Source organism: Bos javanicus, chromosome 21 (genome assembly GCF_032452875.1).
Source record: "Bos javanicus breed banteng chromosome 21, ARS-OSU_banteng_1.0, whole genome shotgun sequence".
NCBI classification, from domain to species: domain Eukaryota; kingdom Metazoa; phylum Chordata; class Mammalia; order Artiodactyla; family Bovidae; genus Bos; species Bos javanicus.
In genome coordinates, this window is record NC_083888.1 from 14132251 (window position 1) to 14144977 (window position 12727).

The 12727-nt window shown below is 47.2% G+C and overlaps 1 protein-coding gene across 1 annotated transcript in view; it reads right to left on the reverse strand.

The window, feature by feature from the left end:
* Positions 1-12727, reverse strand: part of ST8SIA2 (ST8 alpha-N-acetyl-neuraminide alpha-2,8-sialyltransferase 2) — a 72450-nt gene that overhangs the window by 35273 nt on the left and 24450 nt on the right. The gene's annotated exons all lie outside the window — the stretch shown is intronic.

A 12727-nucleotide genomic window follows, 5' to 3' on the forward strand; every position in this document is an offset into this window, starting at 1 on the left:
AATATTTAAAGAAGGCGATCCATATGAAATTGGTATGAAGATGGAAGAGAATATTTATCAAATCTTGATGAGGTATGAGGAGCGAATGTGAAGGACTTCTAAAATTCAGAAGTGTAAGAAGAAACCCTAAGAGGGAATGCAGACAGATTTGACTTCATAAAAATTTAAAATTCTGCTTATACAAACAACAAAGCTCAACAAACTCTCTCCAGCGTCCTTTTTGGAATATGAGAGGGCTCCAGGTGAGGGGAACCCTGCATTTGGGTATCTGTCTGGTTTACTGTAACCAGGGGTTTGGAGAGGATGCAATGCTGAGTACAACTGCCTCCTACCATCTTTCTCTTCTCTTGCCTCCAGGCCAGGTTATGAGAAGCACTCAGGCCACAAACCATGCACTTTTTCATACTAAGAAAGTAAGTGAAAGTTGTTCAGTCGTGTCCGACTCTTTGTGACCCCATGGAGTATACAGTCCCTGGAATTCTCCAGTCCAGAATACTGGAGTGGGTAGCCTTTCCCTTCTCCGGGGTTTCATACTAAAACTTCCTCTAATCCTGGCTTTCCCCTACCTCAGCACTACTGATGTTTCAGGGTTGGTGTTGGGTGTCGGGGCAGCTAACTGTACGCTGTAGTATGTTTAGCTGAATCCCTGGCCTCTACCTGCTTTAAGGCAGGAGCAGCCCTCCCCACACCCCGCAAATTGTGGCAACCAAAAATGCCTCCAGTTGTCCCCTGGGGCAGGGAGGCAGAATTACCTCCACTTGAGAACCTCTGCTCAGACTCTTGTCTTCCACCTGGTGCCTCTGAGATGAATCCCGCCCCTGCTCTCCCTCACCAGCCAACCATTCCATCACCTTCCCAAGCCCAACCCCATGCCAAACTCCAAGCTCAACACCTGTGCTTCTGCTCAAAACCCAATTTTCAATTCTCAGCCACCTTTCTCTTCTCCTCCCAAAGCATTCCGCTACAGCATTTGTCACCTTTTTCATATTTAATTATTGTATGGGATCACAGATAGGGGACATGAAAGAAATGTTGTCATTTGTCTAGTCTAAACTCCTCCTCTTATAGTTGAAGGAACCAAGGTCTCGAGATTTGGCTCGGGCTTCCGCTTCCTTGGCTGCTCGCCACACTAGAGTGGAAGCCCCTGGGTGGCGTGCACTAACCATGTCTTTTATTTTATCTAATGCTTTGACATCTGGGGGCTTGCTGACTTTGGAGGGGCAGCTTCTCTCAGGGTTAGCAGACTCCTAGAGATAGTAAACCACCGGCCTGGGAGGGCATCTCTCAAATGCAAACCAACCAATTTGGAGCCCAACCCCTCCCCTGCCCCATCACCTCCCTCTTTGGGATCTTACACCCTGGGTCACCATCCACCTGCCAAAATCAACCTAGAGCTAGGTACTGGACTTCTATGCATCTATCTGGTTTAATAAACCCAGGGATTACAGTTATCTCAGACACACAGGGTCAGCTCCTACGCCCCATGGTCAGCTGAAGTTATCAAAAACTCCAGTCCTAAGCTGCTCACCCAGCCTCACCCTTGCTTCCTCTGCAAACCACAATAAAGGCTTTTGTCCACAGCTCCCCCTTCCTCTGCCTCTTAAGGGAGCTGGGGCTACTCCCTGCAGCCTGCATGACGTGGCCTGCCACCTCTCTTGGGATCTGGGAGCACAAAAAACACCATTTTCAACAGCAGCCATTTCCCGATCTGTTGGCCTATTATTATTATTTTAAATAACAATAAACTATTATTGTAGATATTATCTAAATAATAGATATTGTTATATGTATTAATATATAATATATTAATAGATATTATTATCTATTATTATTAAATAATAATAAATCTTATAATAAAACAGGGAGAGCCTGTCTTGTTCACCTTCTTAGCCTTGCACAGTACCTTGTTCAACTGGGACTTTTCTTCGTAAGTCTTTCCAGTAGCTTGCATAGTGTGTTCCCACAGTGCAAGACACTGTTCCACCTCTCAGATACCCAGAGAATGGGGCATACTGTCATTCAAAGAAACTCAGGCTGCAGATGTTTGGCTCAAAATGAACTGCATGAATTGGCAAGGGATTTTTTTTTTTCTAACTAGGTTTGGCCTCTATTGTTATTAAAATAAGCCTGCATCCCTTGTGACAGGGGAATGCTGAGACCTGCTTGGTTGAGTGACAGAAGAAGATGATCTGGTGAGAAAAATCTGCTAAAGATAATTAATCAACTTCTGAAATCATAGAGACAAAGAGGCTTAGATCATCCAAGTGAAAAAAATATATGGGAAAGCACTTTGCACACTATAAAGAACTCAATAAAACAACCACTGTCCAGGTGACCTGCCCAATATTCTCAGCCATAGTTACTATGGAGGTTGATTACTCCAAAGCGCTACATTTTGAGAAGTTAGTCTACTTTCCACCACAAACAAAATACTCTTTCCAAGCAGTAGCTAAGATAATAAATAAAAATAGCATGTTACAAGAGAATACCATGCATAGTTGGATTTGTTTTCAGTGAAAAGCAATGAGCAAACCTGAAAACTGTGTTTCTGTTTAGCCTCTTCATCCAAGCCCAGCTGTGTGTAGGTGAGGTCACGTTCTAGTGTGTTGGGGTCTCATTGCTGTATTAGAATCTCCCAGATCCTTGGTTTCTCACTGGAGAGTCAGGCTCGGTAAATGAACTTTCAAGAGCTGACAGCTTTAATTAAGAGTCTGGACCCAACTTAAACAGCTGATTAGTCCTGAGAATAGAAGATTAAACTGAAGCACAAGTCATGAATTTGCAGATGACTGCTTCCTCCCTGACAGTTTCGGAAGGATACTGAATGCTGTGCACAGAAACCACTGGGGCTCCTGCCTGCTGCTCCTCCAAGGACACACAGTGAGGAGGGAGTGAGGGAAAGGATGATTTAGCGCCAGTCACATGGAGTGAGAGCTCCCAACAGGCTCCAAGCGTGCTTTTTAAACTGGCTTTTTCTTTTTGTGGTGGTTGTTCAGTCTCTAAGTCATGTCTGACTCTTTGCAACCTTATGAACTGCAGCACACCAGGCTTCCCTGTCTTTCACTATCTTCTGGAGTTTGCTCAAGCTCATGTCCATTAAGTTGGTGATGCCATCCAAGGACACCTAAGTATGTGGTGCCCCGGACACATGGCGAGGCAAAAAGCAAGGAAAAGGATGATCTAGGGTCAGTCATGTCCAACCATCTCATCCTCTGTCACCCCCTTCTCCTCCTGCCTTCAATCTTTCCCAGCATCTGGGTCTTTTTCCAAATAGTAGGCTCTTTGCGTCAGGTAGAAAAAGTATTGGAGCTTCAGCTTCAGCATCAGTCCTTCCAATGAATATTCAGGGTTGATTTCCTTTAGGATTGACTGGTTTGATCTCCTTGTAGTCCAAGGGACTCTCAAGAGTCTTCTCCAGCACCACAATTCCAAAGCATCAATTCTTTAGCGCTCAGCCTTCTTTATGGTTCAACTCTCATATCTGTACATGACTAATGGAAAAGCCATAGCTTTGACTATACGGACCTTTGTGAGCAAAGCGATATCTCTGCTTTTTAATATGCTGCCTAGGTTTGTTACAGCTTTCCTTCCAGGGAGCAAGCATGTTTTAATTTCGTGGCTGCAGTCACCATCCACAATGATTTTAGAACCCAAGAAAATAAAAGTATCACTGTTTCCACTTTTTCCCCATTTATTTGCCATGAGGTGATGGGACCAGATGCCATGATCTTAGTTTTCTGAATGTTGAGCTTTAAGCCAACTTTTTCACTCTCCTCTTTCATCCTCACCAAGAGGCTCTTTCTCTACCATTAGAGTGGTATCACCTGCATATCTAAGGTTGTTGATATTTCTCCCAGCAATCTTGATTCCAGCTTGTGATTCATCCAGTCTGGGCATTTCACATGATGCACTCTGCATAGAAGTTAAATAAGCAGGCTGACAACATACAGCCTTGATGTACTCCTTTCCCAGTGTTGAACCAGTTGTTCACGTCTACTTCTAACTGTTGCTTCTTGGCCTGCATACAGGTTTCTCTGGAGATAGGTAAGGTGGTCTGGTATTCTCATGTCTTTAAGAATTTTCCACAGTTGGTTGTGATCCACACAGTCAAAGGCTTTTTTGTGGAAAAATGTGCATAACACAAATTTTCCATTTTGTCCTTTTTAAGTGTACAATTCAGGGGAATCCAGTCTGTTCTTAAGATCGTGCAGCTATCACCATCTCTAGGATTTTTTCATCCCTCCCAACAGAAACTCTGTCCCCTTGCTTCTTTCTAGTGAACTTATCAGACTGTGTTTCCTGAATGTCTCTCCTAAACTTACAGTCTATCCACCCTAACAGTGCTAGAGAACTTGTCATAAGGGGAAGCAAGTTAAGGGTACAAGCTCTGAGATAAGACTCCCAGGGTCTGCATTCTAACTGAACTAATCATTAGCTGTGTGATCTTTGACTACTGCTCCAGGCTTACGTTTGTTCATGGAGTGACTGTAGAGATTAAATGAGCTAATAAATGCAGAGATGTAGAACAGCGCATGACACGTTGTAAAGAACTTGATGTTATCCTTATTTTGACTTTTTGAAACCTTTTGAAAATGCAGGGACTTCCCTGGTGATCCAGGGGCTGGGACTCCGCACTCTCAGTGTGGGGGTGGGGGCCTGGATTTGATCCCTGGTTGCAATCCCCCATGCAACTAAAGATCCCCAGGACACAGCTAAAAAATCCCACGGCTGGGGATCCCACACGCTGCAATGAAGATCGAGGATCCTGAATGCAACAGCTGGGGCCCAGGACAGCCAAATATATAAATAAATAAGTGCTTGTTTTTAGAAAAAGTCAAGTCATCTTGACTTGAGAGGCACATGATAATGGGTAGCTGCCCAGATTTGACCTGTGAGCTATGCTTTCCTACCTTGTTCTCTAGGATCAGTTCAGTTTAGTCACTCAGTCATGTCCGACTTTTGCAATCCCATGGACTGCAGCACGCCAGGTTTCCCTGTCTGTCACCAACTCCTGGAGCTTACTCAAACACATGTCCATCGAGTTGGTGATGCCATCTAACCATCTCATCCTCTGTTGTCTCCTTCTCCTCCCACCTTCAATATTTCCCACCATCAGGGTCTTTTCCATGAGTCAGTTCTTTGTATCAGGTGACCAAAGTATTGGAGTTTCAGCTTCTGCATCAGTCCTTCCAATGAACATTCAGGACTGATTTCCTGAATAGTCTTCTCTAGGATATTTGGAGCAAAATGCCCCTCCACGTAGCATCTTTGCCATATGTCTCCTGATGACATCCTTCTGGTGGAGATAAGCTTCTACTGCCAGAGGAAGGCTTTCCTGAAGTCACAGTTCCAATAGCAGGGACCACAATCTCCTGCACTGCCAGCTCCTTATGTGGATCACAGTGAAAGCTGGAACAGACCCGTCACTTCTGGACTGCCAGCCAGGGTCCCATGTGATGGTACAGGGGGCTCCCTCTCAGCAGCTTCAGCCTTGTTGTTCAGTCGATCAGTCATGTCCGACTCTTTGCGACCCCATGGACTGCAGCACGCCAGGCTTCCCTGTCCTTTACTATCTCCCTGAGTTTGCTCAAATTCATGTCCATTGAGTTGGTGATGCCATCCAACCATCTCCTCCTCTGTTGTCCCCTTCTCCTCTTCAGCCTTACAGGCAGCAAATGACACTGCTGATAGTATGATGCTTGCATCAAATTTAGGTTTATTCCCAGTGCCACCCATGTCTGGCACCAATGTGGTTACCCTCCTCCAGGTCCATCCACTCCACTCCCGGCTTCTCAGGTCTAACAGTCTCACTCAACAGTCCCTGAGAGGCCTTTTGCTGTTCAGCAGGTCTGATCATTGCCCCAGAGCCCTTGGACCTCACAGATACTGAAACACCACTGGCACAGAGCTCTGAAGAGACCAGTGGTATCCTTGACAATGATGTTTCCATGATGACTGAGATCTCTCATTACTGGGTGTTTTAAGTGCCAATGGGATGTCATGTCAGCAAGTTCTCGGGCTTCTGTCTTCTTCTGCCCTCCCCTCGAACACTCAGCTCCTTCTTCTGCCATCCCCTCTCCGTTCATGCTTAATATGGTTTGATGTATCCGCTGGATGTGATTTCAGCAAACTTTTGTTTGTGAATCAGCTTCCATCAGCTGGAACAAAAAGACACCAGCTCACTCTTGGCTCTCCCCTCTGCTCAACCTCAGAAAACATCCGCAAGAACTGAAGGCTTTGATTCCAGCCAATTTCCCCAGTCTCTTATGCTAGTCATCCGAACATCAGAAAAGTAAACAACCAGTGGGATGCCAAGCGTTTCCCTAACACTTACTCCTGATCTTTCCTCTTCCTCATCATGAAACTGTCACCAACAACCAGAAGAGATACCAGAGAATTTGTCTCTCAGACCAGAACACTTAAGGAATAAACCGAGTCAACAACTGAGGCAGGAAAGGATGCAGGAATTGAGATGACCAGTTCATGCGGGAATTGTCCTCCTCCAATTTACACTCGTCTTATAAAGGAGACAGACCTTATAATACAAAGATTTTTAAGAGAATGCTGCACTACAAATCCAGATCATTCAAAACCCTAGAAACCAAGGCAGTTACAACTCAGAGGTGATACGTATCTCTGTAGTTGGTTGCATTGGATACGTATCTATGTATACAGTTGGAGCTGGTGAAAACTATCATTAAAGAAGATTTCTTCAGTAATTTGTTGTTGTTTAGTCCCTAAGTTGTGTCCTACTCTTTTGTGACCCCATGAACTGTAGCCCGCCAGGCTCCTCTGTCCATGGGATGTTCCAGGCAAGAGTACTGGAATGGGTTGCCATTTCCTTCTCTAGTGGGTCTCCAGTAAGTAACTCTTGGCTGTAGAGCCTTTTGTGAGTCCCTTGTCCCTCCCACCCATTCTGAAGACTGCTCTACAGTGAGTCTGTGTCCCTTTCCTGTCCTGGTATCGTGGTCACACCTACAGCAAGGTTTTCATTACACTCAGCTACCACCGCAGCTTCACCTAGCATGTGGCTTCACTGCCTGGACTGGGGGCAAGCCTGGGACAAGGTCCTGCTCATCTCTGTATTGCCATGGAGCGGGGGAGGTCATGTGTCTCCTGCAGATTCAACGTGCTTCTGAAGATGACTACTGGATGAATAAATGAGGCAAGAAAGCCAAGGCCATTCCTTCTCTGGAGAGAAAAGGGTTCAGCCCCCATGGTATCACGGCTTGGGGAGGAAGAAGGGAAACCCCAGCCTCACTCCCACCCCTGTTACCCACCTACCCAGAGCTGCCAAGGGTGCTCCAGACCCAGGGCCTCTGCACTGGCTGTTCTCCTCCATGGAAAGTTTTCCCAACAGATACTCCATGGCTCCCTCCTCCCTTTCCTCTTTTTTCAAGTCTTGATCAAATCTGACCTTCTCAGAGTGGTCTTCCCTGCCTGTCCCATTCAACACTGCATCTGCTATCCCCCTCCTCCATGGAGGTCCTCCTCTCTCCCCTCTCCTTTTATCTTTACATCACTTGTTCAGTCACTCAGTCATGTCCAACTCTTTGTGACCCCATGAACTGCAGCACGCCAGGCCTCCCTGTCCTTCACTATCTCCCGGAGTTTTCTCAAACTCATGTCCATTGACTCAGTGATGCCATCCAACCATCTCATCCTCTGTCATCCGCTTCTCCTCCTGCCTTCAATCTTTCCCAGCATCAGGGTCTTTTCAAATGAGTTGGCTCTTTGCATCAGGTGGCTGAAGTATTGGAGCTTCAGCATCAGTCCTTCCAGTGAATATTCAGGTTTGATATCCTTTAGGATTGACTGGTTTGATCTCCTTGCTGTCCAACGGACTCTCAAGAGTCTTCTCCAGCACCACAATTCAAAAGAATCAATTCTTCAGTGCTCAGCTTTCTTTATGGTCCAGCTTTCACATCCATAAATGACTGCTGGAAAAACTATAGCAGCTTCCTTGACGGCTCAGACAGTAAAGAATCTGCCTGCAATGCAGGAGACCCTAGTTTGATCCCCTAGGAGAAGGGAATGACTCCCCAGTCTAGTATTCTTGCCTGGAGAATTCTTTGGACAAAGGAGCCTGGCAGGCTACAGTCCATATTGCTGCAGAGAGTTGACATGACTGAGTGACTAACACTTTCATCACTATATCACGTATTATGAGCACGGTCTTCCTTTGCCACAGGACTGCAAGCTCCATGACAGAAGCACTGCGCCTGTCTCATTGACTGCTATGCCTCTAGTGCCTGGACATCATGAAAGGTCTGTGAATATTTACAAATAGAAGGAACCTGCCTCCTCCCATCCTTTGTTACAACAGAGAAGGCAGCTGTCCTCTTCCCCAAACCCGATACCTCCACCTGTGCTCTGAAATGCATCCCTTCCAGTCTTCCGTGATTATTACTCTATCAACTATTTCTTCTCTCTTCCTCATCTTTTTACAGCTTCCTTTCAGCTGCCTAATAATTCTGGTCTTTATCTTGGTCTTTATATATGTCAGACTCCATTCTGCAAATTTTGTATTAGTTCATGTAAGCCTCACAGTAGCCTGAGGATGAGGAAATGATGATGCATTTCTACATGAGAACAAACGGAGGCACACAAAGCGGGGAGATCCTGCCCGGGACCACACAACCACCAAGCAGGGGTGCCGCGGTTTGAACCCAGCAGGCTGGCTCAGACCAGCGCCTGGTCGCGCCGCCACGCGGCTGGCTCATCCCCACTCGCATTTATGTACTTTTGCTTGTCTCACCTCCAGTAAACAACCCGACCCTCCTTCCATACACCCCTCGGCTACTTCTCTGTCTCTCGCCAGCACTTTGCAGACTTCTACACTATCTGTGACTCCTCGCTTCGCCATCTCCCCCTACCATTCCATTCTGGTTCATGTCCCCATCATGCTATCAAAAGTGCTCTTGTATGAACAACTTGTGATGAGCAAGTCTGTCTCCATCTTATTTGAACTCTGCCAACTTTTGATGATGGTGGCATGTCCCCCTTCCTGGATTAGTAAAGTCAGGGCTTCCTGGGTCTGGCCACAGAGTGGGCCTGGACAAACCTTCTTCCCCTGGAGGAAATAAGCTACTGGGAAGAGACATGATAAACGGCCCCAAGTGGAGAGAAAGGTTAAGAGTCCTCGGGGCATCTTTCAGATTCCTTCTGGCTCTGGAAATCCATTATTTTAAATCATCTCTCAAACACTTTAAGGTTCTACTAATCATGACACAAAATTCCTCCTTGATTCTGGTCCCCTGACAGAGGGCACCCTCCCCAATTAAAATCTCAATTTTTCTCTATATTTACACCCAACAAGATTGTGTCCAGCATTGCTTTCTTTCAAAATACAGAAAATATTTTTCTTTCAAAATATATTAGTTTTACAAAATTTTCAAATACTAAATATGGTTGAATTTTTTTTTCAACAGCTTCCTGGCCCCCTCTCCACCAGAATTTACTCCCCAAGGGCGATGGCTTCACCGTTCCAGGTGACAATCCCAGTGGCAAACAGACATGTTAACAAAACCCATCCTTAGGACGGGGATGTAGATTCCAAGAGAGCAGTGAAAATGATGAATAACTTCCTTTGCTTGAGCTTCACCCTGTGCCAGGCACTGTACTAGTGTCAAGTTAATTTGCATATTTTGGTTTTATAAATAGGACACACAGGCTCAGAAAGGTTAAGCAATTTGCCCAGGGTCAACCCTAGCAAATAAACTGGCAGAGCAGAGATTCGAGTTGCATATGGTCAAACCACATGTGCCTGCAGAACACTGGCCCCTATACCCTGCCCTTTGCCTACTGCACATAAGGATTTAATATACAGTCAGGGAGATGCTTGAGACTTAAGAGGAAGCAAAGGTTATTCAGGGCTTCCCCAGTGGCTCAGTGGTAAAGAATCTGTCTGCAAAGTAGGAGCCACAGGAGATATAGCTTCAATCCCTGGGTTGGGAAGATCCCCTAGAGGAGGCCATAGCAACCCACTCCAGTATTCTTGCCTCGAGGATCCCATGGACAGAGGAGACTGGTGGGCTACAGTCCATGGGGTCACAAAAGAGTCAGCACAATTGAAGCAACCTAGCACACACACATGCAAAGGTTATTCAATAAGTAGTTGTGAGACATGTGATGAGCTAACTGGGAAAATATTCAAGTCAGATTCTCCACTGGCACCACACAGATAAGGATAAAATATGATCTAGCCATGAAGAGTTATGCTTAGGAGCAGTTTTATATGAAAATTCATTCAACCGTATTTTAGTCCATTTGGGCAGCCAGAACGTAATGCCATAGCTTGGGAGGCTTATAAACAACACCGGTTGATTGCTCAGCATTCTGGAGGCTGGAGGTCTGAGACCAGGGTGCCAGTGTGGCCAGATGAGGGCCCCCTCCTGGGTCACAGGCATCTTGTATCCTCACAAGGCAGATGGGGTGAGGGGTCTTTGGAGCCTTTTCCATAAGGGCACTAACCTTATTCATGAGGGCTCCACCCTCATGACCTAACTACCTCAAAGGCCCCATCTCCTAATAACCATCACATTGGGCATTAGGATTCCAATGTGTGAATCTGGCGGGGACAAAAATAGTCAAGCCATCGCACTTCCATGTGTGTGCACTACTGACGGTGCCTTTGCCTCTTGCAAAACCTTAATGGAGAGGTTTGGCAGCCCTGAAAGCTTCTCACTTCATTCATGTCACATGGTGTGGACAAATCCGTGCTCTTTAAAGAGAAGCAGAACGCCCATCCCACATGCTGCGCTCTTGAACCCACCTCGCTGGGACTTGAAAGGCCTCTGCCTTAAGCTAGCCTTTCTTCCCTCTCTTTTGTTCACTTCCTGACGGACCAGCATTCAGAGGCCATGTCCCTATTAACACAGTTGCAGCCTTTCCCCGAGAAAATCCCTGGAGGGCCCCCGGGTTGGGGAGGACTTTAAAGTCACTTTCCTTCCAGATGTTTGATGTGCCCCCTTCCCCACTCTGCTGGTCCCAACCAGCAGTCATCGCTCACGGAAACGTGCTGTCGTCTGGAAGGGGACAGTGGGACTATCAACTAGGGGGCTGGAGTTCTGACTCCCATCAGGCTCTAGCTTTGCAGTCTTTGGCCTCTTGAGGTCTTGACGTCCTTCCTTCTCTGCAAAGCAGGGTCCTACGGTGGGATCACAGCGAGAAGCCCCGGGCAGACGTGAGTTGTAATATCGTTATTGAAGGTGATGGCTGGTGCCTTGGGAATCAGAATAAACCACCGCCGCAGGTCACTGACCCCCTTGGAACAGCTGTCCTCAGGGAGGTTGTCTTCCACCAAGTGCGGTCCATTAGGGAGAAATAAAGCACAGTGGATGGAAGAAAAGGATTTCCCAGGTGGCGCTAGTGGTAAAGAATCACCCTGCCAATGTAGGAGACATAAGATACAGGGTTCGATCCCTGGGTCAGGAAGATCTCCTTGGGGAGGGCATGGCAACCCACTCCAGTATTCTTGCTTGGAGAATCCCATGGACAGAGAAGCCTGGCTCAGAGTTAGCACACATGCACATATGGACGGAAGAAAACGGGATGCAGAACCGTGATTCCCGCTGCCACTGCTGCGCTGTCTGATGTCTCTGAGGCCGTCCAGAGGGGAGCCCTGCCCGGGAGTAAAATAATGCCCTTTCTTTTCTTCAGCAAGACGTGCTCAGCTAAATTGCACAAGAGGCATGTCTGACAGTCATGTTGCAGAGGCCTGGGTGTGGCCTGTCCAACAGCCACGAGGCTGTGCTGGGTGGAGCCCCTGTGGGACCTGCAGAGCATGGCCTGGCCCCTGGGTGGGTTGACTACGTATCATTTCTCCTGAATGGACCCAGAAGTGTCCCGTAGGTCCTAGATCCCCTCCTCCTTCATCATGTGTCAACACCTTCGGGTTTTCTTTGATACTTTTCTCAGCTGCTCCTCCCAGCCCTTCCTTCTCAGTCACTCCCCTATGTATCCCAGTTGCTCAGAGCCCACGCTTAGGCCTTGTGAAGCCCCTTCTTCCATCGTTCATCTACATGCCCACAACTCCCAAAGCACCTTCAGGCATGGTGCGCTCCAGGCGCCAGAATAACAGAAAAGCCCAGACACCATCCCCACAGACCTCAGACCTGACCGGCACTCACACCCCAACCTGCTCTCTCCCAGGGTTCTCTCAGGGAATGGCACCCACCTAGTCATGCAGAATCAGGGTGCTATGGGCACTCCCCACCCTCTATTCCCAGGCCTCCCCTCAAGATCACCCAGCCTTCAGACTCTCCCACTGGAGGACAGCAGGCTCCATTCCCTTGGGTCCTCTGCCGTGGCTTCTATCTTAGCTCCCTGTCTGCAGAGAAGCACTCCTTGTCAACTGCTCCCATGTGGGACCCAGATTTCCAAAATGCACGGTGCAACGTGGCACTTCCTCCTCGAAACTCTTCTGGGTTCCCTCATCAAGTCCCACTGCTTTCAAAATGAGTCAGCACAGATCCTTAGCACAGCGCAGGAGACCCTTTCCGAGCTGGCCCTCTCGGTCCTCACCTTCACCTTCTCACACACCCACCAGCTGCCTCCACGGAGCAACAGGCAGTTTCTGGAACGTGTCGGGTCACAAGATCGTGCCTTTGAACATTATCCTCTCTCCCCAAAATCCTTTATTCTGTTTTCCAAGTTTACTTAAGTCAGCATTTATGAATTGCCAGCCCAAGGTTGTATCTGGCATAAATATGTATTTGGTGGGGGC